A 12,842-nucleotide genomic window follows, 5' to 3' on the forward strand; every position below is an offset into this window, starting at 1 on the left:
AAAAAAAAAAAATTATTTATTTATTTTATGTATATGAGTACACTGCCGCTGTCTTTAGACACACTAGAAGAGGGGCATCAGATCCCATTACAGATGTTGTGAGCCACCATGTGGTTGCTGGGATTTGAACTCAGAACCTTTGGAAGAGCAGTCAGTGCTCTTAACTGCTGAGCCATCTCTCCAGCCCTACTGTTTCTGTTTTTTTAAAAAGATGTATTTTATTATTTTTAAGTGTGTGTGTGTGTGTGTGTGTGTGTGTGTTTGCATGTGCATCAAACTCTCTGTGGTGACTGGAATAGGAATGGCCCCCATAGACTTGTTTCAGGATATTGATCACACTATGAACCCCAAGATTGTGTTATTTATTAAAACAAACAAACAAATAACAAAAACAAAACTGTTTCTAGTTATGGTGTAGCTCAGCCCTTAGCACACACCTTTAATCCCTCTGACTGGAATATGGACACATCCTTAGCACATGCCTTTAATCCTAAACATGAAGGTAAAGTTAGTCTGTAGAAGGAAGCACCCATGTTTGAATGTGATGTCTAATTGAGTGACAGACAAAGGAACAAATCAGAGAAAGGTTTGAGAGAATAGGGTATGCCCAGGTCTCATGAGAAGAGAGAGGAAAGGGGAGCTACTTAAAGGATCAGTGAAGAGAGAAAGAAAAAAAGGAGGCAGTTTTACTGGGAGAACTTTACAGAGACAGGTTAAAGAGATAACAAGGGCTGGGCAGTGGTGGTGCAACCTTTAATCCCAGTACTTGGGAGGCAAAGGCAGGTGGATTTCTGAGTTCAAGGCCAGCCTGGTCTACAGAGTGAGTTCCAGGACAACCAAGGTTACACAGAGAAACCCTGTCGAGAGAAAGAGAGAGAGAGAGAGAGAGAGAGAGAGAGAGAGAGAGAGAGAGAGAGAGAGAGAGAGAACAAGGTAGATATAGATTAAGACAGAACGAGGCAGAGAATGAGAAGGAGCCAGAAGATTAGAACAGATTGCTAGAGTTAGTTGAGGTCAGGCAGAGCAATTCGGGAGAGGCCAAAAGAGAAGCCAGTTTGAATCAGTCAGTTTGGAGAATAGTTGAGCCAAAACAGCTGAGTTGAAGCAGCCAGCCTGAGATCAGAAAGAACAAGATTTTGAGCTTATTCAGCAGCAAGTTTCAGAGGTCAAAAACATATAGGCCTAACTGTACAGAGGGTAGAAGCTAACCTAGGTTAGCAGACAGAGACAGTAAGCCTCAAAGACAACAATGACTCAGGAGACTACTCTTTCCTAGACTCATGTGTTTGAATGTTCAGCTATAGGGAATGGCACTATTAGAAGATATATAACCATATTGGAAGTGAGCTTCGAGGTCTCCTATGCTCAAGCTGAGTGCAGTGTGACACATTCTCTCCTTGCTGCCTGTGGATCAAGATGTAGAATTCTGGGCTCCATCTCCAGCATCATATTGCCCTGTATGCTGCTATGCTTCCTACCACAACAATAATGGGCTAATCCTCTGAAACTGTGAGTTCACTTTAATTAAATATTGTCCTTTATAAGAGATGCTGCGTTCATGGTGTCTCTTTACAACAGTGAAACTCTAACACACAACCCCTAGAAGCTAAAGTTACAGGCTGTTGTGAACACATGATGTGGGAGGAAGGGGAACTTGTTCTAGTTTGCTGTCTTCTTTGGGGGGGGTGTTGAGACAAGGTTTCTCTGTGTAGCCCTGGCTGTCCTGGAACTCTGTAGACCAGGCTGGTCTTGAACTCAGAAATCTGCCTGCCTCTGCCTCCCAAGTGCTGAGATAAAAGGCATGCACCACCACTGCCCAGCTGCTCTCTGTCTTAATTGGGGTTCTATTGTTATAAAAAGACACTACAACCACAGCAGCTCTTATAAAGAAAAACATTTAATTGGCGCTGGCTTACAGTTCAAAGAGTTAGTCCATTATTGTCACGGGGGGGGGAGGGGGGGTGGGGAATATGCATGGTGCATGCAAGCAGGCAGACACAGTGCCGGAGAGGTGACTAAGAGTGCCATATCAGGATGGCAAACTGCAGGAAGAGAAAGAGACAATTGGGCTCGGCTTGAGCACTTGAAACTCAAAGTCCACTCCCAGTGACACACTTCCTCCAGCAAGGCCACACCTACTCCAACAAGGCCTCACTTCCTGATAGTGCCACTGTATATGAGCCCAAGAGGGGCATTTTCATTCAAACCACCACACTTTCTATTACTGTGATAAGGATCATGAGCAAAAGCAACTTGAGGAGGAAAAGGTTTATGTGGCCTAAAGGTATAGTCCGTTACAAGAAGAAACCAAGGCAGGACATCAAGCAGGAACCTGAAGGCAGGAAGTAAAGACCATGGAGAACACTTAGACATCACAGCTTGCTCAGCCTTCTTTCTTAAACCACTTAAGACCACCTGTCCATGATTATTGCCCCCTACAGTGAGATGGGGCCTTCCATGTCAATCAGCAATCAAGAAAATGTCCCACAGCTCACCTGAAGGCCAGTATAATAGAGGCAATTTCTCGATTTGCTGACTACAGCAAATAGACACACCACCTGTCATAGTTAGGGTCTTACTTATGACTACTTAGTTATTAATGTAAAAGGACACCATGACCAAGGCAACTTTTTTCTTTTTTAAAGATTTATTTATTTTATATATGTGAGTACACTGAAGCTCCCTTCTGATACACCAGAAGAGGGCATTGGATCCCATTACAGATGGTTGTGAGCCACCATGTGGTTGCTGGGAATTGAACTCAGGACCTCCGGAAAAGCAGTCTGTACTCTTAACCACTGAGCCATCTCTCCAGCTCCAGAGGCAACTGTTATAAAGGAAAACATTTAACTGGGGCTGTCTTACAGTTCCAAAGTTTAGTCCATTGTCTTCATGGTGGGAAGCATGGCTGGCGGCACACAAGCAGATATGGTGGGGGAGAGGTGGCTGAGAGTGCCACATCTTGATCTGAAGGCAGCAGAGGGAGACTGCCATACTGGCACAGCTTGAGCCTGTATAAGACCTCAAAGTCCACGTCCAAGGGACACATTTCCTCCAACAAGGTCACACTTCCTACTAGTGCCTATAATGGAGTCTATCAGGGCCATTCCTACACAAACCACCACCCCAGCCCATACCACATGAGGAAATGGAACAGATGTGGAACATTTCCAAGGACGCACCTCCCTCATAAGGTTCTGTGGGGAGCCAGAGCAGAGAGCAGAGAACATTGATAAACAAGCCTTAGTTGGAAAAGCTGTGTGCCTCTAGTTTATGAGGCAAGCTGGCATGATTTCCCACAGCCTATTGTGCTTTGCCACATAGCTGATGCTGATTGGGACCAGGGAAAGTATTTAACCCACAGGGTTGGGGGCTGGATATAGATATAGATAGATATAGATAGAATTAGGGCTGGTGATGGGTTATGTAAGATTTAGGCGTAAGTATTTAGAATTGGGGCTGGTAATGGGATAGGAGAGAAGATGTAGATATAGAAGTAAGATGTAAGGATAGGTGTAAGATATAGTATTAGGAATAAGTATGTAACTAATAAGATGTAAGTAGTAATAAGTAAGATGTAAGAAGAAGATATAGAAGAATATAAAAGAAGCTAGCTAGTAAGAAGAAGTAAGTATGAAGGTTCCTGATTAAACTGCATGGAGAAGGGGTCGGTGTTTGCCTCCTTATTTCCTCTGGACGGGAAAGGCGTACGACACGGTTCAGCCTCAGCTTCCTGTAGGACACACGGAGGTCTGTGTGCTCACAGAGAAGCACTAGAGGGTCTGGAAGGTTAAACACACAGTTGTTCCCTTAGGGAAGGCACGCATAACCTTACCTGCCCAGGTAGGCCATGACCTTTGCTCTACCTGTGTGGCCAGAGACGTTTCCAGCACCAGGTCCTCCCCCAGACCCTTATCGTTAATTTGTTTTTCTCAATCTATAGAACTTATCTTCATGGGTCTTACAAAGAGTTCGATGTAATCATGCCTGGTTTGTCTGTAGCTCACTTTGTTCCTCAAAGATATTTAGGTATGCTTTGTTGTGAACTCGGGATTGAGTTAATGATATCCAGACTAAGGTTTTAACCAAATTATGCTGTGCTTAAGTATACCTAAAATAAACCACTTGGGGCCAGGCTCCAGAAGTTTGAACCAATACCCGCTATTTAGTCAAGTTGAACCTGATTACCCTCATGCCTCCCTTCAGTTGTTATGCTGTTGGCCGTTGGGGTCAAAGAGACCCCTGTGGCTTCCTGTCTCAGCACTCACTGCAGGGGCTTTGCAATGGCTCTCCACAATTCATCCAGTGCTAATTGTGTTCTGCCTTTCCTGGAGGCACAAATGAATGACATAAACAAGCATTTGTTCACCCCAGACATAGCAACAAGGACAGACCAAGACATTGCCAGGCATGATGGCCTATCCCTATAAACCTAATAATTGGGAGGCAGAGGGAGGCGAAGCTCTGTGAGCTTGAGGCTAGCCTGGCCTATATAACAAGTGCAGGTCAACATGGCTTGCAAAGTTAGACTGTGTTTCAAAAAACAATAAAAAACAAGAGAAAGAAGTTATTCTGCCCAAGTCTCCTTAGGGAGCCAGTGAGTTTATTGACATTACTTACAAGCGTGTGGAGGAGAGTTCCTCACAGAAGTGTTGGTGACCAGAAGCGTCGGTGACTCAAAGCCTAGAGCTGGGTGCAGAGCCGGGAGGGTCTGCAAATCTCTTCTACCAGCCGCTCTTGCTGCTTCTGTTGCCTTGTGGATCTTCTCAGTTTCAGGAGCTTCCTGAGACCTACAAGCTTGTTTACTGCCAGAGCCTTATTTCATCTCCTTCCTCAGTAGTAAGAGCCTCCCTTCAGGTTTGAAAAGAATAGCTGACCACAGTTAATTAGCTTGATAATTGTTTTACAATGATTACATATCTTAAAACATCACATTGCATGTCATATATATTTTTTTCTGTCAATTATGCCTCCATAAAGTTTGGAGCACTTCTATAACAAGCATCCTTTCAATGTTTGCTTATGTGTGGCTAGGGATAGATAAACTTCAGAGAAGAAAACTCTCTCTTAATCTGAAAAACAAATATGCTTACTATGGTGGCTCATGCCGGAAATCCCCGAACTCAGGAGGCTGAGGCAGGAGGATCACCATGAGTTCCAGGCCAACCTGAGCTACAGAGTGAGGCTCTGTCTCACAGAACCAACTGCCTTAGTCGTGTGGATTTGACGAGATACCTGATAAAAAGAACATAAGATGTGATGCCCCACGACTTTATCCTAGCAGTAGGGAAGAAGATGTAGGTGGATCTCTGTGAGTTCAAGGCCAGCCTTGTCTACAGAGCAAGTTCCAGGGCAGCCAGGGATATGCAGAGAAACCCTGTCTGGAAAAACAAAATAAACAACAACAAAGGAAAAATACCCCCAACAACTTAAAGAAAGAAGGGTTTATTTCAGTTTGGTGTTTGGCAGGGACTGTACAATGACAGCTGAGGGGAGGAGGGGTACCTGATAGGAAACTCATCAGATGCCAGACTTTCTTACTGGTAGAACTAAACTCCCTCAGGGCAGAGAGCTGGCTGCTGACAGCTGTCAAAACAGCAGCCGACTTAAAGGAAACAAAAGACCCAGCCTCACACACCCCTGCTGAACAGAACTGGCAGTAGGAGCCCAAGGCACCAAAACAAGCGCCAGCAACTGTCGCACACCCAGAAACTTTGAAGTTTGAGGGCTCTTCCCTGGTTGGTCCTAAGTCTCACCTTATTTGCATACTCCATTCAGCCAGTCCAGACCCAGGTGGTTTCTCAATAAATTCAAACATACCTTAGGCTTCAAGACACTTTCTCTTCTGAGCTTTATAATGAAAGGCACAGGAGATTTCAGAGCCCAGCCCTCACACATACCCTTGCTTCAAGACTCACCAAAGATAGACCAACTTCCAGGACTTAACCTTTAACAGCTGCCACAGGCAGGATAACTCATTCTATTCCTGCCTCAGCCACCAGAGACCTAAGATTCCAGCCTTCAAGATCTGTCAGAAACAAAGAAACCTGCTCCCGTTGCTTTCCTCAGTCTGTAAACATGATCTGAGAGGGGCTGTCTCAGCTGGTACCCCAAAGCCCTCTGAGAAGTTCTGAACTGTAGCAATCCCTCAGTTGGCACATGCCACCTCTTGGCTGGCACACCAGAAGTCTGCTGATCCAAGGAGCTGGCAAACCCCCAGCCTCCTTCAGTTGGTCTCAGTTCTCATTCTCCCATTGATTTTGTTCCTGTTGATTTTGGGTAGTTGTTGTTGTCATTGTGTATGCGTGTTTGATTTTGTTGTCTTTGACAGGGTCTTGCTATTTAGCCCAGGCTAGCCTAGAACTCTTAGAGATTCTCCTACTTCTGCCTCCCATGTGCTAGGATTAAACTGTGCAACATCATGCCTTCCTTTTCCATTGACATTGTTTTTTCTGCCTGGCAAAACCTGACAAGAATTCTGGTAATTGGAAATTTCAGGCCCTTCTGGTTAATTACAGATGTTTTCATGTTTTCTTTCTTTCTATCTGTCTGTCTGTCTGTTTGTTTTTCTTCCTTTCTTTCTTTCATTCTTTCTTTCTGCTTTTTTGTTTGTTTGTTTGTTTTTTGTTTTTCAAGACAGGGTTTCCCTGTGTAGCTCTGGCTGTCCTTGAACTCATTCTGTAGACCAGGCCACCCTCAGAGATCTGCCTGTCTCTGCCTCCTGAGTGCTGGGATTAAAGGCATGTGCCACCACTGCCCGGACAGAATGGAATTCTTATAGGATACTCTGGGTGCCCCCTATTATTAGAGCCTTTACATATAAATATCTTCTACCAGGTTTTTCTTGGACTCGTTTAATAGAAATGCCTGAGATGTGGAGATGTGTTTGGTTACATATCCCAAGAAGTGTTTTTGTTTGTTTTCTAGTGCTAGGGGTGGAACATGTGATGGTAAATCTCACCACCCCACCCATATTCCCACCCCTGGTTTTTCTTTTCTTTTCTTTTCTTTTTTTTTAAAGATTTATTTATTATTTATTTATTATAAGTACACTGTAGCTGTCTTCAGACACACCAGAAGAGGGTGTCAGATCTCATTACGGATAGGTGTGAACCACCATGTGGTAGCTGGGATTTGAACTCATGACCTTCGGAAGAGCAATTGGTGCTCTTACCCGCTGAGCCATCTCTCTAGCCCCACCCCTGGTTTTTTATGGCAGAGTTTCTATTTGTAGCCCTGGCTATCCATAACTCACTCTGTAGACCAGCTGGCCCTGAACTCAGAGATATGCCTGCTTCTGCCTCCCTACTGCTGGGATTAAAAGCATGTGTCATCACTGACTTCTTTCTTTCCTTTTTAAGACAGGGTCTTACTATGTATCTCTGGTGACCAGCATAAGGTTGATCACTAGATAGAGCTGGCCTTGAACTCATAGACATCTACCTGCCTCTGCCTCCCAAGTGCTAGAACTAAAAGTGTATGCCACCACACCCAGTGTGATGATCTCTGTTGTCCACCTGCCTTTGTTTGGAGTGACCTGAAACACACCTCTGTATATCTGGAGTGGGGCAGTTCTAGAGATGTTTAACTAAGGTGGGCAGTGCCCCCTAAAGTGAATAAGAAGGAAAAGAGCAAAGAGGGTGAGGCCAAAGCTCAGTGAAGTGCTTGCCCAGCATCTACAAAGCCCTGGGTCCAAGCCCTAGCCCCATGTAAACCAGCTGTGCTGGTGTGGCACCCAACTGGAATCACTCAGGGAACAGTAGGTTCAAGGTCATCCTCGACTTCATAGTGAGTTCTCAAGGAGATATACGACGAGCCTCTAAGAAAAATGAGAGGAGCAGACAAGTGTCAGCCATGGCCTCTTTTTGCTCTATGACCCAATGTGACCCAGTGCCTCACCCTTCTCCTGTCATATCTTACTGCAGAGATGGACTAGCTCAGAACTGAGCTTAGGATGGCTCAGAAAGTAAGCGCACTTGCCAGTAAGCCTGATGCCTGCATCTGAATCCCAGAACCTACACAGTAGAAAGAAGGAATTGATGCCCAACAGTTGTTCTCCGACATCCACATTTATGATGATAGATGGGTGGATGGATGGATAGATAGGTAGGTAGATAGATGGATGGATGGATAAATGTTTAAGATAACAGTTCTAGAGGTGGACTTGGACGGGCTGGAGTGATGACTCGGGAGTTAAGAGCACTGGTTGCTTTCCCAGAGGACCCAGGTTTGACTCCCAGCACCCACATAACAGCTCATAATTGTGTGCAACTCAGTTCCAGCAGATCCAGTTCCCTCTTCTGATCTCTAAGGGCACCAGGCACACAAGTGGGACTTGACATACATGCAGGCAAAACACTCATACATAAGTCTTTTTAAAAGATTTATTTATCCTATATATTTGAAGAGGGCACGGGATTCCATTACAGATGGTTGTGAGCCACCATGTGGTTGCTGGGAATTGAACTCAGGACCTCTGGAAGAGCAGTCAGTGCTCCTAACCACTGAGCCATCTCTCCAGCCCCATAAGATAAATTTTTTGTGTTTTGTTTTTTTGAGACAGGGTTTCTCTGTGTAACCCTGACTGTCCTGGAACTCACTCTTGTAGTTCAGGCTGGCCTGGAACTCAGAAATCCACCTGCCCCTGCCTCCCAAGTGCTGGGATTAAAGGCGTGCGCCACCACCGCCCAGCTGATAGATTTTTAAAGGAATAAAGCCTGTAAGGCAAAATAAACCTTCCTTTCCTTAACTTGCATCCCTTGTTGCTCTGCCTTGGTTTTGGTTGCTAAGGCGGAGTCCTCTCTGGTTGCCAGGCCAGCATCAAACTGCTCTCTGTGAAGCTGAGGAAGCCCTTGAAGTCCTGCCTCCTCCTCCCCGGCACTGATTTTACAGGGATGTGCCATTCTGTGTACACAGCTCTTAAACTGCTGCTTTTCAGGTAAGTAGTTAGTACAGAACTCAAGGCCTGGAACCTCTCAACAGGGCCCTGCCCAGGAATCATTGCTACTGGCCCTGCCCAGGAATCATTGCTACTAGCCAGCAGGAACCTAGGTAGCCTGTATATGTGCTTGAAAATCGAAAAAATAAATATACATAAGATAGTGACATTTTTTCATTTTATATTCTCTATCATAGCCAAGTACTACACGGACAAAAAAAAAAGAGAATGCCAGTTTTACATTCTTTAACAAAAATATAGACAAAGTATTCCTTTGAGGCCCGAATGCTAAATTGTGTATATCTCCAAGGGCTGAAGAAGATAACTGCAGATCTACTACCCTCAAGGCCAGTTTGCTTTGGTATTTTAGCTTTTGCCTTAATGGCCTTCAGCCCTCGGCTAGAGCTGGCTCTGAGACCCGTGGGTGTTGGTGAAGGTCAGGCCTCAGGCTTTCTCCATTCTCAGGTTCCCTTTCTGCTTTGAGCCCTGCCCTACCCTCGCCTGCAAAGTCACTGATGCCTAGGGGTGGAGTTGGGGGTGGGGTGAGGAGAGGCGTGGTGGGACTCTTGGCGCCCCCTGGTGTCCTGACTGGAAAGTGCATGTATGTACATCCTTCATCGTGGACTGTGAACTGTTTCCTTGCTGCCTTTGCGCAGGGCTAAGCAGTCTGGCAGAGGATACACACCCAGGCTGGATTCTCACCAACCCCTACCTCTTCCCATCCCTTCTCCTGAGGCTGTGGGGCCTCAGCCTAGGAAATGCCAAGGACTTTCAGTGTGATTCCAGAGCCCTTTTTCCTTTCATTAATTTCTTCTCCCCTAGCCTGCCCCTAAATTTATTTTGGGATTTTTGGTTTTGTTTTGTTTTTTTGAAACAGGGTCTCAAACTCACGGCAATCTTCCTACTCCAGTCTCCTAAATGCTGGAATTATAGAAATAAGGATCATCACATCCTGGTGTCTTTTCCTTTCTTTTTTCCATGCTGGGGACGGACCAGGACAGCTAGAATGTTAGAAAAGTGCTCGGCACTATGGTCCTCTCAAAGAATTAAAGCGCCTTTTTTTTTTTGGTTTTTCGAGACAGGGTTTCTCTGTGTAGCCCTGGCTGTCCTGGAACTCACTCTGTAGACCAGGCTGGCCTCGAACTCAGAAATCCGCCTGCCTCTGCCTCCCAAGTGCTGGGATTAAAGGCGTGCGCCACCACGCCCGGCTTAAAGTGACTTTTAAAATTACATTTGTTTACTGTGGATGGGGCATTGTGTAGCAGTTTTCTTTTGAGAGTAAAATCTTCCATCTTGGAGCTAGAGAAGTGGCTCAGCAGGTAAGAGTTACAGACTTCAGACTTTGTAGAGGACCTGAGTTTGATTCTCCACATCACGCTGCTTGTTAAATACAACCTAAGGGATCTAGCATCCTCTTGTGGCCTCTATGGGGACATGCAAGCATGCACACAGAACTTTGAAATAATTTTTTTTTTCGAGATAGGGTTTCTCTGTGTAGCCCTAAATAAATCAATCTCTGTGTAGGCTAAAAATAATTATTTAAAAAAAAATCACCTTTTGCCGGGCAGTAGTAGCACACGCCTTTAATCCCAGCACTTGGGAGGCAGAGGCAGGTGGATTTCTGAGTTCGAGGCCAGCCTGGTCTACAGAGTGAGTTCCAGGACAGCCAGGGCTACACAGAGAAACCCTGTCTCAGAAGAAACAAACAAACAAACAAACAAACCCTTTCGCCTTGGAGGGCAGTTTATTAAGACACAGAATGTTAGGACCAGGCATGATGACCCATACATCTGATCCCAGCACTAGGGAGGTAGAGGCAGATAGATCTCTGGGAGACCAGAGGAGTCTGCATTAGGATATCCAGGATAGCCAGGGATATACAGTGAGACATTATTTCAAAACGGGTGGGTCTAAAAGAGCAAGATGTCTAGCTTGTCAGACAGAAGGTGAAACGCTCCATCTTGTTAAGGTAATTAGCTAAACTCAGAAAGTAATTAACTTACTAGCTTCAGGAAGTCCCTGAAACTGACCAGGGAGGTGCCTTTGTCCTCAAGATATATAAGCAGTAAGGTCGCCTCCGAAACAGTCACACTTAGCTGCTTGGAGGCAGAGACTAGTTGATCTGCTCGGAAGCTAAGTCACCGAGGAAGGACATTCTCCAGCCTGTGCTGCCTGCAGGCTGTGTGCTGAGCTCCAGGTTCTGTCACCCAGGCTGGGTGGGCTTTGATGAGGCAGCCATCTTTGATTCATTAACCCCTCACCTTCCTCTGTAAGTTATCCCAATAAATTTCACTGGTTCACCAAGTTCGATTTGATGGCCTCTTACTTTGATCTATTGTCTTTTTGTTTGTTTGTTTTTTCCAAACAGGGTTTTTCTGTGTAGCCCTGGCTGTCCTGGAATTCACTCTGTAGACCAGGCTGGCCCTGAACTCAGAAATCCGCCTGCTTATGTCCCCCAAGTGCTGGGATTAAAGGTGTGTGCCACTACTGCCTGGCCTATTGTCATTTTTCTATCTGAGATCAGTAGTCATTGTTGTATCATACTGTGAACCCACTGTTTCTAGTTTTGGTGTGGCTCAGCCCTAGCACATACCTTTAATTCAAGATCTTTCTGTTTATTGTAAACAAGATTAATAAAGTCAACTATAGGTCAAGAGGCAGGGCAAGCAACCAGTTGACAGGGAGTGAATGTAGGAAAAAAACATAAAGAGTGAGAGGAAGTTAGGAGGATGGATAGAGAGACACACACAGGATCTAGAAAGGAGGGACATTCAGTTGGAAGAGGGTTTTTTGTTTTATGGGTTGTTGTTTGTTTGTTTTGGTTTTCAAGACAGGGTTTCTCTGTGTAGCCCTGCTATCCTGGAACTCACTCTGTAGACCAGGCTGGCCTCGAACTCAGAAATCCGCCTGCCTCTGCCTCCCAAGTGCTGGGATTAAAGGCGTGCGCCACCACTGCCTGGCAGAAGAGTTTTTAAAACAGGGTGGAGGAGAACTAGGTTGTTTTTTTGTTTTGTTTTGTTTTTTTGTTTTTTTGTTTTTGTCCTTCTGGGAAGTCAGTTGAGGAGGGCAGGCTGGGTGCTTTCTCTCTGAGCTAGCTGGCTTTCACACAATGTCTGGCTCAAGTCTACTACGTTTGGTAAAAATCAAATGTTTGGGATTTTGTTTTAAAAAAAAGAAATTTGTTTAGTCTCCCCAAGAATAGTATCACTCTGCAGATGGGAACATGGAGGTCAGAAAATAATGTGTCGGAATTAGCTCTCTCCTTCCACCACGGGGGTCTCAGGGGTGAAATTTAGGTTTAGCAAGTGTCTTTACCAATGAAGCCATCTCTTGGACTTGGTCACTTTGGGTTTTTTGAGACAAGGTCTCTCTTATACGGCCCTGGTTGCTGGAACTTGTGTAACAGGCTGGCCTTGAACTCAGAGATCCATCTACTTCCACTTCTGGAGTGTTGGGATTAAAGGTGTATGCAACAGCATGCCTAGCTCAATGACTTAAAAAGGTTCAATTGTGTGTGTGGGTGTCCAGGGGAGGGGGTGTGCATAGATGAAGTAAATACACTTGGCATTCTGGAGATGCGTTGGATGTCCTAGAGCTGGAGTTAAAGGCAGTTGGGAGCTACTTGATAGGGAGGGCTGGGAACCAAACTCAGGTCCTCTGTAAGGCACCCCATGCCCCTAACTTCTGAGGTCATCTCTTCAGCACTCAGTCACATCTGACTGAAAGCCCAGCTCTTCTCCCAGGGAAGACAAATATTTTGTTTTTGAAACAGGGTCTTGTGATTACCAGACTAGCCTCAAACTCACCACACCCCAGCCTCTTCTTCCTTTCCTTTCCTCTCTCCTCTCCTCTCCTCCCTCTCCTCTTCTCCTTCTCCCTCTCCTCTCCTCTCCTCTCCTCTCCT

This window comes from Mastomys coucha, unplaced genomic scaffold (assembly GCF_008632895.1).
Source record: "Mastomys coucha isolate ucsf_1 unplaced genomic scaffold, UCSF_Mcou_1 pScaffold16, whole genome shotgun sequence".
Lineage (NCBI taxonomy): Eukaryota > Metazoa > Chordata > Mammalia > Rodentia > Muridae > Mastomys > Mastomys coucha.